This window comes from Anopheles ziemanni (assembly GCF_943734765.1).
Source record: "Anopheles ziemanni chromosome X unlocalized genomic scaffold, idAnoZiCoDA_A2_x.2 X_unloc_125, whole genome shotgun sequence".
Taxonomy (NCBI): Eukaryota; Metazoa; Arthropoda; class Insecta; order Diptera; family Culicidae; genus Anopheles; species Anopheles ziemanni.
Window position 1 is genome coordinate 35,001 of NW_026689736.1, and position 12,868 is coordinate 47,868.

Consider the following 12,868-nt stretch of genomic DNA (forward strand, 5'->3'; position numbering starts at 1 on the left):
ACGGGTGTCACGGCGTAGTTAAATGTATGCGATACATTTCTCAAATATAAGCGCTCAGTCATCTGTACATCATGGTAGGTTCCCACGACGTGCAATATGCGTTCAACTTATCAATGTTCATGTGTCCTGCAGTTCACATTATGACGCGCAGTTAGCTGCGGTCTTCATCGATCCATGAGCCGAGTGATCCACTGCCGAGGGTGACTAACTTGCGTAAGCCGCCGCTGTGCGCGTATACCCGTTCCCCGTAGGGAGGAGCAAGCCGCCGCTTAGAGACGAAGCATAAAGTGTCCTCATTCCACATAGGGCAAGCTGGATGAATCCATTTTACCCAGGACGGCCGAAGCGGCGTGGACCAGGGGAGAACTGAACCTTATACTTCACACCACAGTAAGTCTACGTGTCCTCTTCCACATAGGGCAAGCTAGAACTAACTATCTTACCCAGGACTGCCGAAGCAGCGTGGACCAGGGGAGGAACACACTTTTCATGGAAACGTAAGGCATCCATGACTGCCATAACGTAAGCCGCCGCTGTGCGCGTATACCCGTTCCCCGTAGGGAGGAGCAAGCCGCCGCTTAGAGACGAAGCATAAAGTGTCCTCATTCCACATAGGGCAAGCTGGATGAATCCATTTTACCCAGGACGGCCGAAGCGGCGTGGACCAGGGGAGAACTGAACTTTATACTTCACACCACAGTAAGTCTACGTGTCCTCTTCCACATAGGGCAAGCTGGAACTAACTATCTTACCCAGGACTGCCGAAGCAGCGTGGACCAGGGGAGGAACACACTTTTCATAGAAACGTAAGGCATCCATGACTGCCATAGTGCGTAAGCCGCCGCTGTGCGCGTAAACCCGTTCCCCGTAGGGAGGAGTCAAGCCGCCGCTTAGAGACGAAGTATGAAGTGTCCTCTTCCACATAGGGCAAGCTAGAATGAACTATCTTACCCAGGACCGCCGAAGCAGCGTGGACCAGGGGAGAACTGAACTTTATACTTCACACCACAGTATTGAGTAATGTGCCCTCTTCCACATAGGGCAAGCTGGAATGTTCCATTTTACCCAGGACGGCCGAAGCGGCGTGGACCAGTGGAGGACTACACAATCATGAGGTTTGATATCGACTTGTGTGTTTCAATAGGATACCGATGGTATGGTTTGAACCGATTTGATTTAGCCATTCTGAAGTCATCACTTGGTTGAAGCGCTGAACTAGGGAGGCATCGTTTACATATATATTGGTTTTCGCATGCTCTACTAGGTTAATGTCATGAGGTTGGCTATCGAGCATGCCCAAGTGATGACTTGATTGTGTGCTTGCTTGAATTCTTCACATTTCATACCATCGGTTAGTTGTCGAATCATTCCTCGATCATAACCTTCGTTCTTGGTTCATGTATGCTCTCTTCCACATAGGGCAAGCTAGAATTAACTATCTTACCCAGGACCGCCGAAGCAGCGTGGACCAGGGGAGAACTATACTTTGTCTTGTATGCCCTCTTCCACATAGGGCAAGCTAGAACTAACTATCTTACCCAGGACCGCCGAAGCAGCGTGGACCAGTGGAGGACTATACTTTGTTCATAACACCACAGTATTGAGTAATGTGCCCTCTTCCACATAGGGCAAGCTAGAATGAACTATCTTACCCAGGACCGCCGGAGCAGTGTGGACCAGTGGAGGACTACACAATCATGAGGTTTGATATCGACTTGTGTGTTTCATTAGGGTACCGATGGTATGTTTTGAACCGATTTGATTTAGCCATTCTGAAGTCATCACTTGGTTGAAGCGCTGAACTAGGGAGGGGCATCGTTTACATATATATTGGTTTTCGCATGCTCTACTAGGTTAATGTCATAGGGTTGGCTATCGAGCATGCCCAAGTGATGACTTGATTGTGTGCTTGCTTGAATTCTTCACATTTCATACCATCGGTTAGTTGTCGAATCATTCCTCGATCATAACCTTCGTTCTTGGTTCATGTATGCTCTCTTCCACATAGGGCAAGCTAGAATTAACTATCTTACCCAGGACCGCCGAAGCAGCGTGGACCGGGGGAGAACTATACTTTGTCTTGTATGCCCTCTTCCACATAGGGCAAGCTAGAACTAACTATCTTACCCAGGACCGCCGAAGCAGCGTGGACCAGTGGAGGACTATACTTTGTTCATTACACCACAGTATTAAGTATGGTGTCCTCTTCCACATAGGGCAAGCTAGAACTAACTATCTTACCCAGGACCGCCGAAGCAGTGTGGACCAGGGGAGGACTATACTTTATACTTCACACACTAGCCATACTGAAGTCATCACTTGGTTGAAGCGCTGAACTACGGCGGGGTAATCGTTTACAGGTTATAATCATATAGCTGCATGCTCATTAGTAGATAATGGAATATTGTATGGCAATATGAGCATGCCCAAGTGATGACTTTGTTTCAAGCTCAACAGGTAGGGTATTCAGTCCTCTTCCACATAGGGCAAGCTAGAATGAACTATCTTACCCAGGACCGCCGGAGCAGCGTGGACCAGTGGAGGACTCTATACTTTATACTTCACACCACAGTATTGAGTACGACTTGCATAAAGCCCCTAATGAGAACCACGAGGGCTCTCTCAATGTAGAACCACGAGGGCTCTAGTACCGATTCTCTCGGTACGGCTTGGTCCGTGTTCCTTTATGCTTGTACTCTAAGTATTAAGTATTGTGTCCTCTTCCACATAGGGCAAGCTAGAACTAACTATCTTACCCAGGACCGCCGAAGCAGTGTGGACCAGGGGAGGACTATACTTTATACTTCACACACTAGCCATACTGAAGTCATCACTTGGTGGGGGTGAACTACGGCGGTATCTATCGTTTTGGTTCGGTCTATATAGGGTCGCTTGCATGCTCATTCGAATATAATGTAATTGTGTATGGCAATATGAGCATGCCCAAGTGATGACTTTGTTTCAAGCTCAACAGGTAGGGTATTGAGTCCTCTTCCACATAGGGCAAGCTAGAATGAACTATCTTACCCAGGACCGCCGGAGCAGCGTGGACCAGTGGAGGACTCTATACTTTATACTTCACACCACAGTATTGAGTACTTCTTGCATAAAGCCCCTAATGAGAACCACGAGGGCTCTCTCAATGTAGAACCACAAGGGCTCTAGTACCGATTCTCTCGGTACGGCTTGGTCCGTGTTCCTTTATGCTTGTACTCTTAGAAAGTCTCAACCCGGAGGTCTTGACTTTGATTGTCATAGTTGGACTACGACGGGGTATCCGACTCATCGAATACCCCAGAAGCACACCATCTTTCGGGTAGGCGGTACGCGTACCTCCGGACGCGGAAGTCTCAACCCGGAGGTCTTGACTTTGTATTGTCATAGTTGGACTACGACGGGGTATCCGACTCATCGAATACCCCAGAAGCACACCATCTTTCGGGTAGGCGGTACGCGTACCTCCGGACGCGGAAGTCTCAACCCGGAGGTCTTGACTTGGATTGTCATAGTTGGACTACGACGGGGCATCCGACCATTGCTGTTCGAACACCCCTGATTCACCATCTTTCGGATAGGAGGTGCGCCCACCTCCAACGCGGAAGTCTCAACCCGGAGGTTCGGACTTAGAGTTTTTCCCATTCAAAAGTTTTTCTCTTAGCCATACTGAAGTCATCACTTGGTGAACGATTGAACTAGGGCGGGTTAATCGTTTATAGGTATCATGTGGTTTGCATGCTCTCTTAGGTTAAGGTCATGTGGTTGGCTATCGAGCATGCCCAAGTGATGACTTTGTTTCACGCTTGCTTGATTTCTTCATGATTCCCTGTTATATAGTGTAATCATTCGAGAACAGGGAATCTTTGGTTTTGCTCAACAGGTATTGGATGTCAACTTGGTATCTAGATCGCATTAAGTCTCAACCCTTAGGTTCGGACTTGTATAGTGACATCTTGTTACGGTCTTGAGTCTCAACCCGCAGGTTCGGACTACTTAGTGTTTGATCGAATATAATATGGCAACTTGTGCCTAAGTCTCAACCCGCAGGTTCGGACTTCTGTTTATTTGGCCAATGTATGTATAAGGCAACTTGTGCCTAAGTCTCAACCCGCAAGTTCGGACTTGTGTATTTGTTCGAAGTCATGTATAAGGCAACGTGTGCCTAAGTCTCAACTCGCAGGTTCGGACTTGTTAGTGTTTCGTCAACTTTCATATGGCAACTTGTGCCTAAGTCTCAACCCGCAGGTTCGGACTTGTGTATTTGTTCGAAGTCATGTATAAGGCAACTTGTGCCTAAGTCTCAACCCGCAGGTTCGGACTTGTGTATTTGTTCGAAGTCATGTATAAGGCAACGTGTGCCTAAGTCTCAACCCGCAGGTTCGGACTTCTATAGTGTTTCGTCAATTATCATATGGCAACTTGTGCCGAAGTCTCAACCCGCAGGTTCGGACTTCTATAGTGTTTCGTCAATTATCATATGGCAACTTGTGCCGAAGTCTCAACCCGCAGGTTCGGACTTCTGGAAGGATCACTTGGCCACTAATGATCCTTCCGCAGGTTCACCTACGGAAACCTTGTTACGACTTTTACTTCCTCTAAATCATCAAGTTCGGTCAACTTCGATAAAGCAGACGCGGTTCACGAGGATCCAGCGAACGATCATCTCCAAAGACCTCACTAAATAATCCATCGGTAGTAGCGACGGGCGGTGTGTACAAAGGGCAGGGACGTATTCAACGCTGGCTGATGACCAGCACTTACTAGAAGTTCCGAGTTCATATGGACCATTGCAATCCATAATCCCTACTAAGTGAGTATTTGAGTGATTTCCCGTTCCTCTCGGAATAGGAGACACGCTGCTACCCACATTGTAGCACGCGTGTAGCCCAGAACATCTAAGGGCATCACGGACCTGTTATCGCTCGATCTCATTTTGCTAAACACAAATTGTCCTGCTAAGCAGCGTACCGTAAGTGCACTTGCGCACACGAACAGCGAAGGTGTCAGGTCATACTCCACCGAAAGGTCCTAACCCGTTCCAATCGGCATCGACGCATTAACGCTGACTGCGTTCTAGTTAGCATATGTGAGTCACGTTCGTTATCGGAATTAACCAGACAAATCAATCCACGAACTAAGAACGGCCATGCACCACTACCCTTAAATTTGAGAAAGAGCTATTAATCTGTCTCACCTCCATAAGTTCGGACCTGGTAAGTTTTCCCGTGTTGAGTCAAATTGAACCGCAAGCTCCATTTCATTGTGGTGCCCTTCCGTCAATTCCTTTAAGTTTCAACTTTGCAACCATACTTCCCCCGGAACCTGACTTTGGTTTCCCGGAAGCTACTGAGAGCACCTGGTTGTAGCGTCTCCCAATTGCTAGTTGGCATCGTTTACGGTTAGAACTAGGGCGGTATCTAATCGCCTTCGATCCTCTAACTTTCGTTCTTGATTAAAGAAAGCATCCTTGACAAATGCCTTCGCTTTAGTTAGTCTTACGACGGTCTACGAATTTCACCTCTCGCGCCGTAATACTAGTGTCCCCAACTACTTCTGTTAATCATTACCTCCGGTCTGAGTACAAACCAATGAAAGATTAGACCAAGGTCGTATTCCATTATTCCATGCAAGATTATTCTAGGGCGTTTGGGCACCCTGCTTTAAGCACTCTAATTTGTTCAAGGTAAACGTGAGCGGTCGAGCTCTATGTTACACTTGCACCCGTTGAAGGGCACACCATGACACAGACTTGGTGCCCTACCACACCATTGAGTCGCAACCAGATTCCGACTTGGCCCACCGACCACGGGTTGACCGGGTCGGCGGAGCCGGACTGTGTTGGACAAGTATCAACTTCGAACGTTTTAACCGCAACAATTTTAATATACGCTAGTGGAGCTGGAATTACCGCGGCTGCTGGCACCAGACTTGCCCTCCACTTGATCCTCGTAGAAGGATTTATGCTCTACTCATTCCAATTATGAAACATCATTAAAGAGTTTCATATTGTTATTTCTCGTCACTACCTCCCCGTCCCGGGATTGGGTAATTTACGCGCCTGCTGCCTTCCTTGGATGTGGTAGCCATTTCTCAGGCTCCCTCTCCGGAATCGAACCCTGATTCCCCGTTACCCGTTGCAACCATGGTAGTCCTCTATACTACCATCCATAGTTGATAGGGCAGATATTTGCGAGATCTGTCGTCGGTGCGAGACCATACGATCAGCATCATTATCCAGACTTCAACTCAATGACACGGAGAACCCGCGATTGGTTTGACTAATAAGTGCACCAGTTCCCGCGAGGGTCCTGGCATGTTGCATGTATTAGCTCTAGATTTTCCACAGTTATCCAAGTAACTAGGTTGATGATCTCGTAAATTATAGCTGTTATACTGAGCCTTATGCGGTTTCACATTAAATCTGTTTGTACTTAGACATGCATGGCTTAACCTTTGAGACGAGCGTATATTACTGGTAGGATCAACCAGAATTCCGACTTTGCGTTCGAATGTTCATTGTCCCATTGCACCCGGAGGAGCAAACACCACGTTCTATATGTTGTCAAGTCCGGTAGCACACGGGAGGCGAGCCCCCGTGCGAACCTCATTGCCCTCGTATCACACACACCCGATGCACCGGACAGGCACTTGAGCGGCATTCGACTCCGCTAAGCGCTCGTGCGCCCGATTGTGCATGCGCTGACGGGGCCTTCATACCCCTACCACAGCGACCTTATGCCAAACTTCCATGAATACTTAGGTGAGCTGACAAGGGCCTTCATTTCCCTACCATCAACTAAAGGACACGCTAGGCGCGTCCGATCATTGCAACTGCGGGGCTTTCATACCCCAATCACCACAGTACGCAATTCACCAGAGTTTAATCACAACCCCCCCGGACATGGCACACTATTAACTTGCAACAAAACTTAGTGTGTGCCGGGCACATCGGTTCCACAAAATCATTCCCGATGTACCCCAATTGGGGTTGTGAACGCATCCATGGTCCTCTGACACACCCAACCAAGCGTGGATACTACATACCTCAAACACCCAGTACACTAACAGACAAATCAACATATGGTTGCTTTCCCCCAGACATTTGCCAATCACTTGGCACCCGGACGGGAACTCGCTCCTGATTGCGCCATTGCCACCCATTTGCCAAGAGCGAGTTCTGTATGTAGATTTCATTTGGAAAGACAACCGTGTACTGGATATTCTATCCGACGATTACAGATGACGAGTACGAGACTCGACTACACTCACGGATAATACATTTTGGGTCGAGATTGCTTTCGGGGTTTTCGATTGGTCTTGCGCTTGTAAACGTATAACTTTGACTTGTGGTAACCTCGGTATGTTAGTCGATCACGTGGTTGTGAACTGGGTAAGGGTGGGCAATCTGTTCACTTGCACTCTGGGTAGGAATATGGTGAGCGCTATAGGTTAAAGATCATGGTATGGTTCCATCGTGATGACTTTCGCTAGATAGTAGTATGTTTGGATAGTTATAACGTTTTTGGCCATTTGTTCATAGTGTTCGGTCCATTGAGGAATTCGATTGGTCTTTGCTTCACACACGTGGTCGATCACTTGGATGTGAACTAGGGTGAGATTAAGGTGTTCACTAGTGCTCTTCGGTTTTGGATCAGTAATGAGCACTTGATTGGTTTCGCATAATATGTATCCATAGTGATGACTCTTTCCAGCTTAAGATTTCGTTACCAGTTTCGAATCCTCCCCACGTTCGCTTTTACTTGGTTAGGTTTTCGAGTGTAGATTTGAAAGCAATCTCATGTATGTATCCCATCTGATATAAGCCACTGACAGTTCATGTCACCTCGTTCAACTCTCGCTGGGTCACAGAAGTATGTTACTGCGCCCATTATCCCTACTCGGATAGGTTCGGTTCGTTCGTTTTATACTACGGTGAGTAAACTCAATTTGTGCATCGCATAGCCATGGAAAGCAAGCTTTCGCGGGCCTCTTCGACTGTTTTGATACGAGCTGTGCCCGTGATGCTTGTCATCCCAGGATACTAGACCCCTTTGGACGACCGCATGACCATCAGAAAGTAAATTCCACGTTCGGTTTATTTGCTACTTCCACCGTTCTAGTACTATGGGGTTGGAACCCCTAACATAAAGTATCTATGTAGAACCACGAGGGCTCTCAATGTAGAACCACAAGGGCTCTAGTACCGATTCTCTCGGTACGCTTGGTCCGTGTTCCTTTATGTTTGTACTCTTGTGTGTATAAAATTCATGTTCGATTTGGGATATTTGCTACTTTCACCTGTGCGCTGTGTATAACTACGGAGAAACTCAATTTGTGCATCGCATAGCCATGGAAAGCAAGCTTTCGCGGGCCTCTTCGACTGTTTTGATACGAGACTGTGCCCGTGATGCTTGTCATCCCAGGATACTAGACCCCTTTGGACGACCGCATGACCAACAGAATGTAAATTCCAGTTCGTTTTTGGATATTTGCTACTGTCACCGTTTGAGTACTATGGGGCTTGAACCCCTAACATAAAGTCTTTGTGTAGAACCACGAGGGCTCTATAGTACCGATTCTCTCGGCACGCTTGGTCCGTGTTCCTTTATGTTCGTACTCTTGTGTGTATAATATTCATGTTCGGTTTGGGATATTTGCTACTGTCACCGTTTGAGTACTATGGGGCTTGAACCCCTAACATAAAGTCTTTGTGTAGAACCACGAGGGCTCTATAGTACCGATTCTCTCGGCACGCTTGGTCCGTGTTCCTTTATGTTCGTACTCTTGTGTGTATAATATTCATGTTCGGTTTGGGATATTTGCTACTTTCACCTGGGTCCCGTTCTTCATACAAGTCTGCCTTGCTAATGTGGTAACTTTATAGTGTAGTTCTGACATCCCATTTTTGGGACTTAGCCGATTTTTCATGAATTTCCATATGACCCATAGGGTCCCTTTCTTCATACAAGCTTGCCTAGGGCGATCGGTCGAAACTTGTCTTACTATTCGATTGGTCTTCGCAGTTTCACCCTAGGCAATTCGCCTAGGTCTGTCTTCTTGAGGAGGCCAAAACCCGAAATAAGGAGGTCTGGCCGACCCTGAAACCTCCCCTGTCTTAACTACACTAACCCGATTTTTCAGGGTCCTCAGCGCCATACAACTTTGCCTAGGTCACTTATACTCTTGACTTAGGCCATCTGACTTGGTCCGTGTTTCTTCCTAGGGTTCACCTAGGTACTTTGCCTTGCTTGATGTGGTAACTTTTTAGTGTAGTTCTGACATCCCAATTTTGGGACTTAGCCGATTTTTCATGAATTTCCATATGACCCATAGGGTCCCTTTCTTCATACAAGCTTGCCTAGGGCGATCGGTCAAAACTTGTCTTACTATTCGATTGGTCTTCGCAGTTTCACCCTAGGCAATTCGCCTAGGTCTGTCTTCTTGAGGAGGCCAAAACCCGAAATAAGGAGGTCTGGCCGACCCTGAAACCTCCCCTGTCTTAACTACACTAACCCGATTTTTCAGGGTCCTCAGCGCCATACAACTTTGCCTAGGTCACTTGCACTCTTGACTTAGGCCATCTGACTTGGTCCGTGTTTCTTCCTAGGGTTCACCTAGGTACTTTGCCTTGCTTGATGTGGTAACTTTTTAGTGTAGTTCTGACATCCCAATTTTGGGACTTAGCCGATTTTTCATGAATTTCCATATGACCCTAAGGGTCCCTTTCTTCATACAAGCTTGCCTAGGGCGATCGGTCAAAACTTGTCTTACTATTCGATTGGTCTTCGCAGTTTCACCCTAGGCAATTCGCCTAGGTCTGTCTTCTTGAGGAGGCCAAAACCCGAAATAAGGAGGTCCAGCCGACCCTGAAACCTCCCCTGTCTTAACTACACTAACCCGATTTTTCAGGGTCCTCAGCGCCATACAACTTTGCCTAGGTCACTTATACTCTTGACTTAGGCCATCTGACTTGGTCCGTGTTTCTTCCTAGGGTTCACCTAGGTACTTTGCCTTGCTTGATGTGGTAACTTTATAATGTAGTTCTGACATCCCAATTTTGGGACTTAGCCGATTTTTCATGAATTTCCATATGACCCTAAGGGTCCCTTTCTTCATACAAGCTTGCCTAGGGCGATCGGTCAAAACTTGTCTTACTATTCGATTGGTCTTCGCACTTTCACCCTAGGCAGTTTGCCTAGGTGTAGCTTCTTGAGGAGGTCAAAACCCAAAATAAGGAGGTTCAGCCGACCCAAAAACCTCCCCTGTCTGAACTACACTAACCCGATTTTTCAGGGTCCTCAGCGCCATACAACTTTGCCTAGGTCACATGTACTCTTGACTTAGGCCATCTGACTTGGTCCGTGTTTCTTCTTAGGGTTCACCTAGGTACTTTGCCTTGCTTGATGTGGTAACTTTTTAGTGTAGTTCAGACATCCCAATTTTGGGACTTAGCCGATTTTTCATGGATTTTCCATATGACCCATAGGGTCCCTTTCTTCATACAAGCTTGCCTAGGGCGATCGGTCAAAACTTGTCTTACTATTCGATTGGTCTTCGCACTTTCACCCTAGGCAGTTTGCCTAGGTGTAGCTTCTTGAGGAGGTCAAAACCCAAAATAAGGAGGTTCAGCCGACCCAAAAACCTCCCCTGTCTGAACTACACTAACCCGATTTTTCAGGGTCCTCAGCGCCATACAACTTTGCCTAGGTCACTTGTACTCTTGACTTAGGCCATCTGACTTGGTCCGTGTTTCTTCTTAGGGTTCACCTAGGTACTTTGCCTTGCTTGATGTGGTAACTTTTTAGTGTAGTTCAGACATCCCAATTTTGGGACTTAGCCGATTTTTCATGTATTTCCATATGACCCTTAGGGTCCCTTTCTTCATACAAGCTTGCCTAGGGCGATCGGTCAAAACTTGTCTTACTATTCGATTGGTCTTCGCACTTTCACCCTAGGCAGTTTGCCTAGGTGTAGCTTCTTGATGAGGCCAAAACCCAAAATAAGGGGGTTCGGCCGACCCAAAAACCTACCCTGTCTAAACTACACTAACCAGATTTTTCAGGGTCCTCAGCGCCATACAACTTTGCCTAGGTCACTTGTTCTATTGACTTAGGCCATCTGACTTGGTCCGTGTTTCTTCCTAGGGTTCACCTAGGTACTTTGCCTTGCTTGGTGTGGTAACTTTTTAGTGTAGTTCTGACATCCTCATTTTGGGACTTAGCCGATTTTTCGTAAAATACCATATGACCCATATGGGTCCTTTCCTTCATATAAGTTTGCCTTGCTTGGTATGGTAACATTTGAGTGTAGTTCTGACATCATCATTTTGGGACTTAGCCGATTTTTCGTAAAATACCATATGACCCATATGGGTCCTTTGCTTCATATAAGTTTGCCTTGCTTGGTGTGGTAACATTTGAGTGTAGTTCTGACATCCCCATTTTGGGACTTAGCCGATTTTTCAATCAATACCATATGACCCATCAGGGTCCTTTGCTTCATATAAGTTTGCCTTGCTTGGTGTGGTAACATTTGAGTGTAGTTCTGACATCCCCATTTTGGGACTTAGCCGATTTTTCGTAAAATACCATATGACCCATCAGGGTCCTTGCCTTCATATAAGTTTGCCTTGCTTGGTGTGGTAACATTTGAGTGTAGTTCTGACATCCCCATTTTGGGACTTAGCCGATTTTTCAATCAATACCATATGACCCATCAGGGTCCTTTGCTTCATATAAGTTTGCCTTGCTTGGTGTGGTAACATTTGAGTGTAGTTCTGACATCCCCATTTTGGGACTTAGCCGATTTTTCGTAAAATACCATATGACCCATCAGGGTCCTTGCCTTCATATAAGTTTGCCTTGCTTGGTGTGGTAACATTTAAGTGTAGTTCTGACATCCCCATTTTGGGACTTAGCCGATTTTTCGTAAAATACCATATGACCCATCAGGGTCCTTGCCTTCATATAAGTTTGCCTTGCTTGGTGTGGTAACATTTGAGTGTAGTTCTGACATCCCCATTTTGGGACTTAGCCGATTTTTCGATCAATACCATATGACCCATCAGGGTCCTTTGCTTCATATAAGTTTGCCTTGCTTGGTGTGGTAACATTTGAGTGTAGTTCTGACATCACCATTTTGGGACTTAGCCGATTTTTCGTAAAATACCATATGACCCATCAGGGTCCTTGCCTTCATATAAGTTTGCCTTGCTTGGTGTGGTAACATTTTAGTGTAGTTCTGACATCACCATTTTGGGACTTAGCCGATTTTTCGTAAAATACCATATGACCCATCAGGGTCCTTTGCTTCATATAAGTTTGCCTTGCTTTGTGTGGTAACACATGAGTGTAGTTCTGACATCCCCATTTTGGGACTTAGCCGATTTTTCGACCAATACCATATGACCCATCAGGGTCCTTTGCTTCATATAAGTTTGCCTTGCTTGGTGTGGTAACATTTGAGTGTAGTTCTGACATCCCCATTTTGGGACTTAGCCGATTTTTCGATCCATCCTATATGACCCATCAGGGTCCTTTTTCTTCATATAAGTTTCCCAAGACTTAGTGCTTTTTACCTTTGGACACCAATATCACCCTTACGGGTTTCTTTGATCTTCTCACTTTGTATTGACCAAATGTAGGTCTTGCCATGCCAAACATATAATTGTTCTACACCAAGTCTCTATCTCGTACCGCCAGCTCGGTACATTCGATCAACCTGCCCTTAAGGCACCCGGGACTTAGCCATTTTTTCACATTTTTCATGATTTTGAGGCAACTTTTCTCGACTTTGTCACCTTATATCACCAAGATCCTTTCCCTTTAGCGCTTCACTCTGTTCGTATGATATTTAGCGCTGACTATCACCT

At 46.3% G+C, this 12,868-nt stretch overlaps 1 non-coding gene across 1 annotated transcript; it reads right to left on the reverse strand.

The window, feature by feature from the left end:
* Positions 1 to 48: 48 nt before the first annotated feature.
* LOC131291685 (5.8S ribosomal RNA) lies at positions 49 to 203 on the reverse strand. Its single transcript, XR_009189457.1, has one exon. It is a non-coding gene; the product is annotated as a 5.8S ribosomal RNA (ribosomal RNA).
* Positions 204 to 12,868: the final 12,665 nt, after the last annotated feature.